Source organism: Alligator sinensis, unplaced genomic scaffold (assembly GCF_000455745.1).
Source record: "Alligator sinensis unplaced genomic scaffold, ASM45574v1 scaffold10_1, whole genome shotgun sequence".
NCBI lineage: Eukaryota > Metazoa > Chordata > Crocodylia > Alligatoridae > Alligator > Alligator sinensis.
The window spans coordinates 1,537,158-1,549,799 of record NW_005842169.1 but is presented as its reverse complement, the minus strand read 5'-3'; positions in this window follow the sequence as shown (position 1 = coordinate 1,549,799).

Here is a 12,642-nt window from a genome sequence, read left to right as displayed (position 1 = left end):
CTCCCCATTATGCATCCGAACTCCCCAAGGGATAGCTTAGTTCTCCATTCTTTCACTATTGCTTCTTCTCTCTTTACGGAGAAGTAGCCATCAATATTTCTTTCATCCCCTTCTACCACCTGATGGTAAGCAATATGCGCCCATAGATCGTTTGCATTCTCTACGCGGCGGGTCCCGGTGCGCCAGGGGCAGCACCCAATCAGGTTCATTTCCATCACCGTGCCCTTAAATGCCATCCTCGTCGCCATGTCTCGGCCGGCCAGAGCCGACTCGAGGTGATTAAGAAATTGCTCGTTTGTTTGGGCAGGCTGGTGAATGGAGAGGCAGACAAGGTTTAATGGTTGCAAAAATGTTTACTTACGCCACCTGTAGTTGCGACGCAGATGGTCCGGTCGTCTGAACAACTATGTGAGTTGTTCCAGCTGGCGAGGCCCAAGCCAGTTAATCCGTCCGCAAATCAAGCCGGCGGGAAAAGGGTACGTCTGGGATTGCGCTCGGCAACGGGAAGAAGGATCGATAGGTGATCAGTCTATCAATCAGCTAGCCGCAAGTCAGATCTCTTTAGAGGCACTCTGCGGCGTGCTCAAAGTTCTTCGACTTGGGCGGAAGTCGCATGAAATTTTAAACGGCTAGCTAGCCAATTACTAGCCGCTACGTAGGAATAATTTAGCACTGGCCAATAGCAGGACACAAATTTGCATTCGAATAGCGGGAACTCTTTGCACCGTGCATTTCTGTGCTGCAAAGAAGAAATGAACCCTGCAAATTGGCGGGAACTCTCTTGCACCGAGGTTCCTCTGCACAGCAAAAACCCTCGCTGTGCAAGAGGCTCTCATGTGGCAAGAAAATTCCATCGTGCCGAGGCACCAAAATCACTGGGTTGTGACAGGCTATAGGTCAAATACCTGCATTTCAGACCCTCTATGGTGTCAACTTCTGCCATGGTTTCCCAACAGTCCTTACTATAGGCCTTCCTGTGTTGGCCTTAGCTGAACAGTCCTTGTTCTCTTTACCTCCATCCAACCTCACTGCTGGGTGAAGAATTTTACCCATTTTCTGCCTATTCCTATCTTTGCTTAACCTAAGGGTCCCCTTTCCTCTAACAGGGAAACAAGTCCCTCCATGTGCATGGCCTTCCCAGCCAATGCATCAGTGTAATAGTGCATGACCAGTAGTGCTGTGGCATCCCCTGTGGTCTCCTGTCCTCCCCTATTAGCCACACTTCAGGCCTCCAGTTCTTAATCAGATCGTGAATGTAAGCCCACTGGCAGAATAACAAATAAACTGTCCCTACACTGGGTGGGTCAATTATTTCCGCTGAAGGATATAAATCCCTCTTAGTCTCTACTTGCATCTCTCAAGTCTCTCAAATCTCTCTTTGCAGCCATCCTGCTCATGAGCACCTCTCCTTATTGCCTGCAGGGCCAGACTGTCTGTTTTCAGGCACTGGCCTTATGTACCCATAAAGTCACATCCTTTCCTATCAGTTGCTCTCCAGGTGCTCACAGGGGTTTCCATTTAGGCCTGACAGCTAACCTTCTCTCCTCTTCTGGAGCTTAGCTCAGTTGCCTGCAGTTGTTCCTTTTATGCTGCCTACAGGTCTGCTCCTGGGTTGCTTAGATGTCTGCCTCCTGTGCAGCCTACTGCTTTGAAGTCAGCCCCAGGATAGTAATTTCCCTCAGGACTAGTTCCTATCCTGGCTGATACCACTTGCTTGCTTTACCACAGCTAGTCCTTGTTCAGCTGCCAGTGCCACCCAGCAAGCTTAGCCTGCTGCAGCATCCCCTTAGAATAACAGGAGCCTCTGACTCCGATACAAACACTGATATTTTATTGGTAGTGCTTCAGCAGTTCTCATTAACGTGGCTGAAACACCCCCCCTGCTGAATGTCTGAAGCTGAGAAGTCAGGACTAAAATTGATATTCCAGCCCCTAGGTTATAGCTTGTAATATGGCAATGGATGAATACATGGAAAACACTAATGGGATATTGTCCAACAGCAGTGTAAGAATGGGGCCAGGTGCCCAGGGTGTCCACCATACATAGGAGTAGCAGCAACTTCCATTTGCCACTGCCATGTGATCATGATCATGTGGCTGTAGCAAAAGCCATTTTTTTTTCCTACCAATTTCCTTCAGAGCCTGGAAAGTTGCCCCTGTTTTTCCTCCCTTGTTACACTACTGCTGTTCAGGTTTTTACAAGGTGCTGGTAGAGCTGATACGGGGAACTCAACAAAAAAGTAATGGATTACCAACTTTCTCCCTAGAAAGCCTAGCAACCAGAGGTGCGTAGGTGAGTTTTTCATCCCCTGTTTAGGGCCTCCTTGCCTCTTCTTCTGCTACCACACTTGCTGGCTCCAACTAAGTATCTTAAATCCTACTTCAACCCCAATTTTGTAAATAATCAATGGAACTACCCACAGTAGTGAGATTAAGTATGTAACTAAGTATTTGCAGAATCAAAGTTTTAGAGTATATACATACTTTTTTTAAAAAGGTGAAAATGAGGGGAAATTTCCATAAAAACTAAAGTACACACAATTAATCAGAGCATGAAGTAAAACAGAACCTATGACCAAATTTGTTATCAGAGAGATATTAACTAGTGACAGAGAATTTCTAGGCTTTATTCCCATTTCATAGTGCTGCAGGAAAGAATGAGTAAATGTTCTTAGGTGAACAGAAATAACTGGTTTAAAAACAGCTGAAGAGAGTGAATGTAGCTTCTTTTTTCAAAGAGATGCTCAGAAATGTGAACAGCCACTGGAACCATTTAACTACTATAGTATATAAATCAGAGCCAAATTCAAAGCCCGTTGAAGTCGATTGACTTCAGTGGAATTCAGAATCCAGCCATAATTTGCATATACGATAACAAACTGTGACATGTCAATCTCATTTTGGAAGGCACTGGAATTACTAACTTACTCCAAAGCAAACTTATCCTGAGACATCTGGTATTGGCCAAAATCAAACTGCAGCCTGAATGAGAGGCCACTTCACAGATCCAGTGTAGAAATCCTTATCTTCCTGTGATATTCCTGTTCAGAATTTTGGTATCTTAGTATCTATAGTTTATTAAATATTCTATTATATAACTGTTTTCTTCAGCAGATGCATTGGTTACTAATAATGATGCACAGCACTGCAGTGAGGATCAAATTGGAGTGAACAAATGAATTACCTTAAGTGTAGGAAAGAGAAAGATAAAATAGAATGAAAAGGGAAGCAAAAATAAGCCTTCCTTATAAGCAGGTGCTATTTCATACTCTTACTGCTGCCATTTTAGTGATTGAAAAATCATTCTACATTTTCAATCTTAGCTATAAAAGCTCAAACTGAAAATAAACAACTACACTGATTTCTTAATACAATTATCAAAATCAAGGGTTTTTTTTTCTTTCTCCAAGACCACTCTGAGCTCTTTACTAGTGCCTTCAACCAGAACTATTATATCTTGTATGTTTTCCAAGACGAAAATTATGGATTTTGTATATCAGCTTTAAGTAACGTTAGAAAAATGAAGAGTGCTATTCAGTATAACATGTAACAAGATCCTAAGACCAGAGACACTTGTTGGATACACACAGAGAGGCGTGGAAAGAAACTATGAAACAGTCAAAGAAAGTGTGGTGAATAGTTTGAAAATATATTGTACATTGGAATAACTTTCATAAACCGTGGTTGAACAATTACAGTCATAATTAAATTTGAAGTCGGCTATTAATAATTCATAGGGCATGTCTGTAGTGCAGTCACTCCTATGAGTGACTGCCATGGACTATAGAGATATCTAAGCTAACTTTGAAGATAGCTAGCTCAGATTCAAGGCAGTGAGCTGCAGCAGCATGAGGCTCAGCATGGGCTAATTTACCCTGTCTATTCATACCCACAGCAGATTGAGGGATAAAATGATCAAATAAATTGTTCACTAAGATTATTTTGCACAGCTCCAGCTTCATGAAATTTACCTTCAGTTAAGGAAACATCATTTTGAATTCTAGTCAGATGGGCAGTGCTCTCTCAAAATGCCATCAGTTTGCATTGCCACTATTGTCCTACAAAATATTTGGAATCTGCTATCTCTTCAGAAGTAAAAACTAATGTCATATCCCTTGGGATAGAAACAAAGAACTGGCAAAAGAGTGGCTCTGGTGATAAATATGGAATCTGTCAGCCTGAAAAGAAAAATCATAACAATGATGTCAAAGCAAACAGGAAAACCCAGCTCACAAACAAGGGGCAGGGGAACAGTGCGCCCTACTTGTCAATCACCTTCTGGCAGGCATTTACCAATCCCCAATTTTCCACAGATTTAAAATAATGACCCAGGAGATAATTAATCATTTAACATGTGCATGCATGCAAGCACACACACACATACACAATATTCAGGTGAGAAATGCAGCTACATCAGTCAACAGAGAACAGAAGCCAGTGGAAGAATTGTAAGCAGAAGAAAAAAATGTCAGAGTGAAAGGAATAAAAATTAATAGGAGATAGGTAATATTTATAAGACAAGAATAAAGGCAATTCATATTCAGCAATGTCTTTTCCCAGCTTTTGTGAAAGTGTTAATGCTTTACAATAAGGAGTAAATCACAATTAATTATTTTCCTAGTCATAGAAATAATATGAATCACAGACAGATGCTTTTGGTTATAGTAGGGTGATGCCTATATCATTCCTTAGGTATTGCATATGGGAATAATAGATAGTCTTGGCAGCTGAAGATAAATTTGTAACTCATGGATCAATTATATCCATGACATGGCCACAGTCAAGTGATTTATAAATAGTAGTGGAGCAGAGGAAATTCAGACAGGTATTTTGATTGTGGGCATTTGTTGTATTTTTATAAAAGAAATTATCTGCTATGTACAATGTGGTCTTTATAGAAAAAAATCTACTGTTTTTCATTTATTTATTTTTTCTCTAGTAGTACTAGTTAGGCCTCCTCTACATGTTACATGTATTATGCAATTAGCTGATTAGTTGCACAGTTAATTCAGACTGGCTACATGTGAAAATTAACTAGGGCTCCATAAAATAGTCCAACCAGCTAGAAGGTCAGCCACCTCATTTACCATCCAGCTGGGTCCTGGGTACCAGCCCTCAACAGGCTCCTCTGCCTGGGTTCTGCCACTTGTCTCACTAGCGGGAATCCTGGTATTCTCTATTTAAAAATTGCATACTGTCTGATAACAAAAAAATCCCCAAATCACTCTTTAAAATACCCCCAAATCCTTGTTCTTCCACAATTAAAACAAAAGACCACTATACCACTTTATATACTGAAGTTTCCCACAGAAAGTGTGTGTGTGTGTGTGTGTGTATACTATACTTCAGTTCATGATTTGATTTGGAGAAGATTCAGATAGATTCAGAGGCTGAATTTCCAAACCTGAATCGAATTAGGAGAAACTTAAAAAAATTCTAATCAATTTGTAGGCTCCAAATCTATTCAGAGGTGGTCTTTCAGGGAAACAGAAACTGAGAAGAGGGAGGGGGAGCAGTGGTGGTGGGGAGGACTGACATTTCTTGCTGGCCAGTGACTGTAATTTCTCCCTGAGTCCCCTTCCAATCACAGTGCTCTGGGAGAGGGACATAGAAACAGCATATACGCCTCTGTGTATAGGCTTTCTGTGCCTTTTGTGAGCTCTTTCTCCCTGAGCAACGATATCTGAAAGGTACTGGAGTGGCTTGGCTTTCTAGTCAGTCTCCTACTGCTTTTTGGTCTTGGAAAGGATTAGATATAGCTTAGGTTACTAACTAGAATCCCTCTAGTTATCCATTTCTTTCAATTTATATTTCTTCTTGGGTTTTTTTTCCAAATTAAAAAAGAAAGCTCAGTGTTTTCCCTGGCAGTGTTATCCATCACTGTGCAGGGAAGCACACATTACACACACTCACACACACATCATAAAAGAAGTAATCAGATATTATTACAGCACAGAAGAAGTCACACATTAATAGAAGAATAAGAGATTATATATAGTTATTAATATTATTAGTTATAATTATTAGTTACATACAGACTAAAAACAACAGAGAAGAAAAAGTCAGATTAACATGACAGAATTCAGACACTCAATCATAGAAGAAGAACAGATTATTTTAGTTACACAGTACACACAGAACAGTAAACACAACAGAGAAAAAGAAGTCACAGATTCAGATTAACATAACAGAAGTCAGAGAGTCACAGAAGAAGAGATCAAATTATATATTATTATTATTAATCATAATTACAATTACAGTACATACAACACACTACAGCAATACAACACACTACAGACAACATAGAACTAAAATACAGATTAACACAACACAACAAGTCAGAGAGTTGAAGAAGAAAAAGAGACTAGATATTTTAGGTACACCACACAACAATAAAGAACAGTAAACAAAACACAACACAGAAGAAGTCAGACACAGTCAGTCAGTCAGTCACAGTCAGAGAAGAAGATATATATTCTATTATTAGTTACATACAGAGACACATTTTCCAGCACAGGAAAGATTAATATGAAGCATGCTGGAAAGGCAGGTACAAGGTGTCCTGGCAGGGGAGGAGAAGGGGATAAAGAGGGGACGGGGAGAGCTAGAGCTACAAGTTCCCCATCACTACCGCCCCAAACAGATGCATCCTCTTTCCTGGGAGCCATGAATCTTCTGCTGCCAGTAGAAATAATGAGGTGAGAGCAATACCTGTCTTTGCACCTGCACCATCTCCCCTAAGACCAGAAATAGGCATCAGCAGAAGAATAACAGTGTCCTCCACCCCAATTTCATCTCCCAGTGCGAGCCTCCCACTGCTAGAGGAGGAGCTGGATGTGGAACCAGGGGATCTGAGCGCCCTAGCAAAAGAAATTCTGGGGGCCAAGGGGGAATCTGACTTTGTGCTCCACACACCTCAAAGTTCCCCTAGACCAAGGTCTCTTTGTCAGAAAGGCACCTCAGAGGAAGTTATGGAGGCAAGTGCCTCATTTGAGACAGCTTCTCCTGCTGTTTTGCCTCTGCCTGCTGAGGAAGGAGATTAGGCAGGATCCCCACCCTCAACCCAGAAGCAGGGGAGTAGTGTAGTGTGGGATAATTTTGAGGTGGCAGATGATCTCAGGTTTCCTATCTGCCATCACTGCTGAAGGCAAATCAGCTGGGGCAAGGAGGTGAAGCACTTTACCACCATGGCATTGCTGGTGCATCTGAGGAGGCAGCACCCTCTGGCCCTTATTCCTCCTCAGCCTGGCACCAGTATGAGCATGCCCAATGGTAAGTCCCCTGCTTGTTTCAGAGCTCCCATCCCCGCAAAGCAGATACAGTCCACCCTGCAGCAGTGGGGGAAAGCTACAGACTGAGAGGGGTGCATTTCAAGGGCAAGCAAGATCACCCAGAGCATTGAGGAGATGCTTGCTGTGGATGGCCAGCCCCTCTCCTTAGTTGAGCAGCCAGGGTTATTGAGTGGCCCGCACCATGACCACAAGCTTATGGTGCTTGTGGTCCCATCATACCAAATGCCCTCATGCACCACCTTTAGCAGGACGGTGGGGCCTTCCCTGTAGGAGGCATGAAGGGAGTACTTGAGGGAGAAGCTGCTCAAGTCAGGGTCTCCGGTAGCCTTGCACTTCACCTCAGACATCTGGAGCAGTTGGGGTGGAGATCACACCTACCTCACAGGGCACTGGTGTGATCAGTCAGGCTGTCGGCATGCTCTCCTTGAAGCTGAGGTGATGGATGAGTCCCACACGGCAACAGAAATAATGGGGGCCATGAACCACATGGTACAGGGATGGCTCATTGTGTAGGGTGAGCTCACCCACAGGTTCATGGTCACCAACAATGGAGCCAATGTGGTCAAGACTATCCATGATTCCAACTTTGTTGGCATCCGCTTTCTGGCACACAGGCTGTACCTCATAGTCAGTGATGTCTTGAAGGGGGACAGGGCTGCCAGTGATGGCACCATCATTACCACCCAGCTCATTTCCAGATGCAGGAAGGTGGTGGGCTACTTCCACCACAGCATCAAGGGGGGGTGGAGAAGATGCTGCAGGAGAAACAGGCAGAGCTGAGCATCCCACAGCACAAAATCATGCAGGATGTGGAGACTCAGTGGAACTCCACATACCTGATGCTGGAAAGGTTGCTGGAGCAACAGAAGGCCATCTATGAGATGGCCTTACTCAGGGAGATGGGATCAGTGGTCCCCTTAACAGAGCTGAGTGGGATACCATCTCCCAGATCTTGGTGGTCCTTAAGCCCTTCCTTGAGACCACCGAGACCCTTAGTGCTGGTAATGCCCTCCTTAGCCAGGTGATCCCCATAGTGAGGTAACTAGAGAACCAAATAGAGAAGTTCCACGGGATCATTATTTCTGGCTGGGGCAAGCTTCTGACACCAGATGTACAGGCACTGGTGAGGTGGCATCAGGAGGAGGCACTGAAGGAGGGCATCAGGAGATGGCTGGATTCTTTGTGGTCCAGTACTGTCCAAATGCTGGTGAGCACGTGTGACCCAAGGGTGAAGGGGAGCATGTGTACTGGCAGCATGAAAACCCTTGATCACTGGATGCAGGTGCTGGTCAACAGAGTCAGGGAGGTAGAAGGATAGAGACAAGAGGAACGTGGAAGAGGGGGATCCACTTTCCTGTGTCAGCACTCCCAGCACCATCCAGTTTCCTCCATGCCAGCCACTGCCAGTGTGGGCCAAGGACATGACTTCAGTGCTGGGGTCCAGATGCACCAGACCCCAGCCTCAGGCAGGTAACGATGAAGCTTCAGTGGCTACCTATCTCACCAAGGATGTAGAGTCACTGGACTGTGATCCCTTGGCCTACTAGACAAGTCGAAGTCAGATGTGGCATGATCTGGCCATGATTGCTCATGAACACCTGTCCTTTCCACCAACCAGTATTCTGAGTCAATACCTGAGAGGGTATTCAGCATCTCTGGGGATGATGACACCACACCACACCTGCTTGGATCCTGGTTTAGTGGAGCAGCTGGTGTTCTTGAAGGTGAATCTTCCGCTGCTAGTCATCCCCAAGCTCTACCTGCAGATGGACTGTGTGCCACCCTCCTCACTGTCTGCACCTATTTCCTTTTTATTTTTTTACACCAGTTACTTCCCTGCTCTCAGAGGAGGGGGCATTCACTGCATCACCAGCCAGCAGGGGAAGAACACGTTCCTGAACTCCTGTGCCAGGACAAACTTGGAGGTATGGACTGGACTATGGGGATGGAGGATGCTCCAGGTCCTGTGCATGACCACTAAAGCTGCACTCAGCCAGGGTTGGGGATGCCTGGTGGGACTGCTGGTGGCACAACAGCCCCAGAAAATGCCAGGACCAAGGATATCCCTGGTGAAAGACAGGTAGGAGGTGCCATAACCTCCAGCTACCACATGCATGCACACAGTCCTGGCTGCAGAAGTCTCAGATCTGTCACATCTTAGACAGGCCTGAGGCTTACTGGTTGCAGTGCTGTTGTGAGGCTTCAGGTGAGCTCAACTTAACTGCCTGGGATGCCAGATTATGGGTTGAAAAACCCTTCATCAGGCTGAGGAAGCACCTGAAGTTGGTGTGTGTCTGTGTGCTGTTTCTGGATGGAAGGAATAGTAAAGAAGCCAGAGGCTGGAATGCAATGCAGACAAGAGAGCCAATCAGTGAAAATGGAAATGGAGGCTTCAGGGGGTGAGGGACAGGCTAGGGTTGGGGGCGGGGGAGTGTGGAAGGGATATGTAGCAGTGCAGGTAAAAGTGGAGAGGTACCTGGGGAGTCAGATGTCCGGCAGATTGTAGTGTGTCAGAATTCCACTGTCAGTGTCTATATTGAATCCATGAGTTTTTGTACTTAGGAGGCTGATGAAGTGAAGCTCGTAGGCCCAGCTGTGAAAAGTGTTTAGTAAATTCCCTCTCAGAATTCAGCCTGAGAGACTGGAGACAGAGCATTTTTTGGGTTTGTTTGTTTGTTTGTTTGCTTGCTTGCTTGCTTGCTTGTTTGTGGAGAAATGTGCCCCCACAAGCAGTTGAGTATTGTCGTCTTTGATAAATTCTGTGTGCAGAACTGGTGCACAGTTTGTGGGGGTACTGGAGATAGTTGTCAGGTTTTGTGTTTTGAGCTGTAGGAAGTTGGCTTCAGTTCTGGTGATGAGGTTAGGTTAGCAAAGTTTTGTGCTTGTTTGAATTTACAAACCACTTTTCAGAGCTTGGCCTATGAACTTTACTTCATCAGCCTCCTAGCTAGTAGGTACAGAAATTCATGAACTCAATATAGACAGTGGAATTCTGATACACTACAACCTGGCTGACATCTGACTCCCCAGGTACCTCTGCATTTTTACCTGTGCTGGTACATCTCTTTCCCCCCACCACTCCAGCCTGTCCCTCACCCTCTGACACCTCCATTTCCATTTTCACTGACTAGCTTTCTTGCCTGCGTTGCATGCCAGGCCAGCCTCTGCTTTCTTTACTATTCCTTCCATCCAGGAACAGCACACAGACACACCAAATGCAGGTGCTTCCTCAGCCTGACAAAGTGTTTTTCAACCCAAAAGCTTGCTAAGCTATATTTCTCTAATTATTTTTTTTACTAATAATAAACATATAAACATAAAAACACAGCATAACTCATCACACAACACAAGTAACACATCATTTATATATCCAACACAACATCTCTATTTTTTCCATTCAATTCTTTTATAAAAATTCTCATTTCAGTAACCAAAAGCTGCTTAGCCCCATGGTACAATTAAGGAAAACCCCTCTCCATAAAATCAAAACACAACTGCTCACTGTCTCAACTTTCTCTAACTATTACGTCTACTAAAAGATGCCAGATTAGATTAACCCAAAGAACTTTGTCTGCCAGTGCCATGTCCTTAGACCAACACCCCTAGCACCTGTCCCCAGTCAGCTGACCAGAAGGAGGCAGGGCCCTGGGCACATCTAAGCCCCAGGGCTGGCGCTGGCAGAGAGAGTTCTCTGGCAGGTGCTGGAGAAGAAGCTCCTGCAAGAGAGGAAAAAACTGGCTTTAGTCTGGGACAGTTTGGCTGCCTGAGATGCTGCTGATGCTACTGTGCTGCTGTGCACTGTAGTGCTTACCTGTTGTCATTTGAAGTGGTGGACTGGCCTGAGGCTGTAGGGGAGGAAGATGCCTCATTGGGGCACAGCACACTACCGTGTTGTGTAGATGCCCCAGTGCTAGTGAGGCTGCATTTTAACAAACACACAGTGTCACCCACCCATGTCATGAGTTTTACTTGTCAGCAGCCTGAGGTGCAGTTTCTTAGAACCCCCTGCACCTACCTCCTTAAAAGCTGTCAGGCTTTGTGGCCTCAGAAGGGCCTAGCAGGCCTTCAGTTTTCACCGCCCTGTGCCTTAATACAGACACAATCACAGACGTCGTGAGTTTTGCTTGTCAGCAGCTTGACATGCAGTTTCCCAGAAACCCCTGCACCTATCTGCTTGAAACTTGTCAGGCTTCATGGCCTCCACAGGGGCTATCATATCTGAAGTTTTCACCCCACTATGGCTTAACATATACAGAAGACATGAGTTTTGCTGTTAAAATTTGAGGTGCAGTTTCCCAGAACCCCCTACACCTATCTCCTTGAAACCTGTCAGACTTCATTCCCTCAGCAGGGGCTAGCATGTCCACAGTTTTCACCCCCCTGCACCTTAACACACACACAGTGTCACCCATGTCACAAGTTTTGCTTGTCAGCAGCTTGAGGTGCAGTTTCCCAGAACCCACTGCACCTGTCTCCTTGAAACTTGGCAGGCTTCATGCCCTCAGAAGGGGCTACTATCCCTACAAGTTTCATCCCAATCTCTCCGAATCGATTCAGCCAAATTTGGAACAGCGATCCTGTAGCTTTCCAGAGCACAGACACGTCTGCTTCTCACCTTGCTCCAGCTACCGCCTTTCACCACCATCATCAGCTTCAACATCTCAGCTACTCAGTGAACACAGGGTTAGCCAACTCTTGTTAAAATTGAGCAACTATTGCTAGTAACTATATCTAGTATCTGTCTGTCTGCATAGAATGGTTGTTTGTGTGTGTGTATGTTTGTGTGTGATAATGTGCATGATGATTTCTGTGTGTCTGCTTGAATGCTGTGTCAGAACCTCTATGTTTAAATCATGTAATCAATAAAGGTGGCATTCTGCCTTATCCCCCTTTATAAAGTCTCGCTCGTGACTTGAGCAATTGGCAATTTGTGTAACAATCCGAATCTCCTAATTGAATCACTGGCCTCCAAATTTGTGGAATCCAAATCTGAATTAAATACTTCCCTATTCAAACATGCCTCTCTCTATATGTGTGTGTGTGTGTGTGTGTGTGTGTGTGTGTGTGTGTGTGTGTGTGTGAGAGAGAGAGAGAGAGAGAGAGAGAGAGAGAGAGATCAGTTGAGTAAAGCAATTTGGAAGCCTACCAGTGCCTCTATCATCATAATAAAATAAATTCTAAATATCTATATGCTTTGATATCTGCTTTTGGTTTTCTTATCATAGAAACGTTAGAGCTCCTCCTTACTCCTTCACTAACCAGGATGTGGAGACAGCTGCCCCTGAAGCCACAGCTCCTGCCAGCAGGTGTGCAGAAGGGCATGCTGTCTGGCCTGGGTTTGCAATGGAGG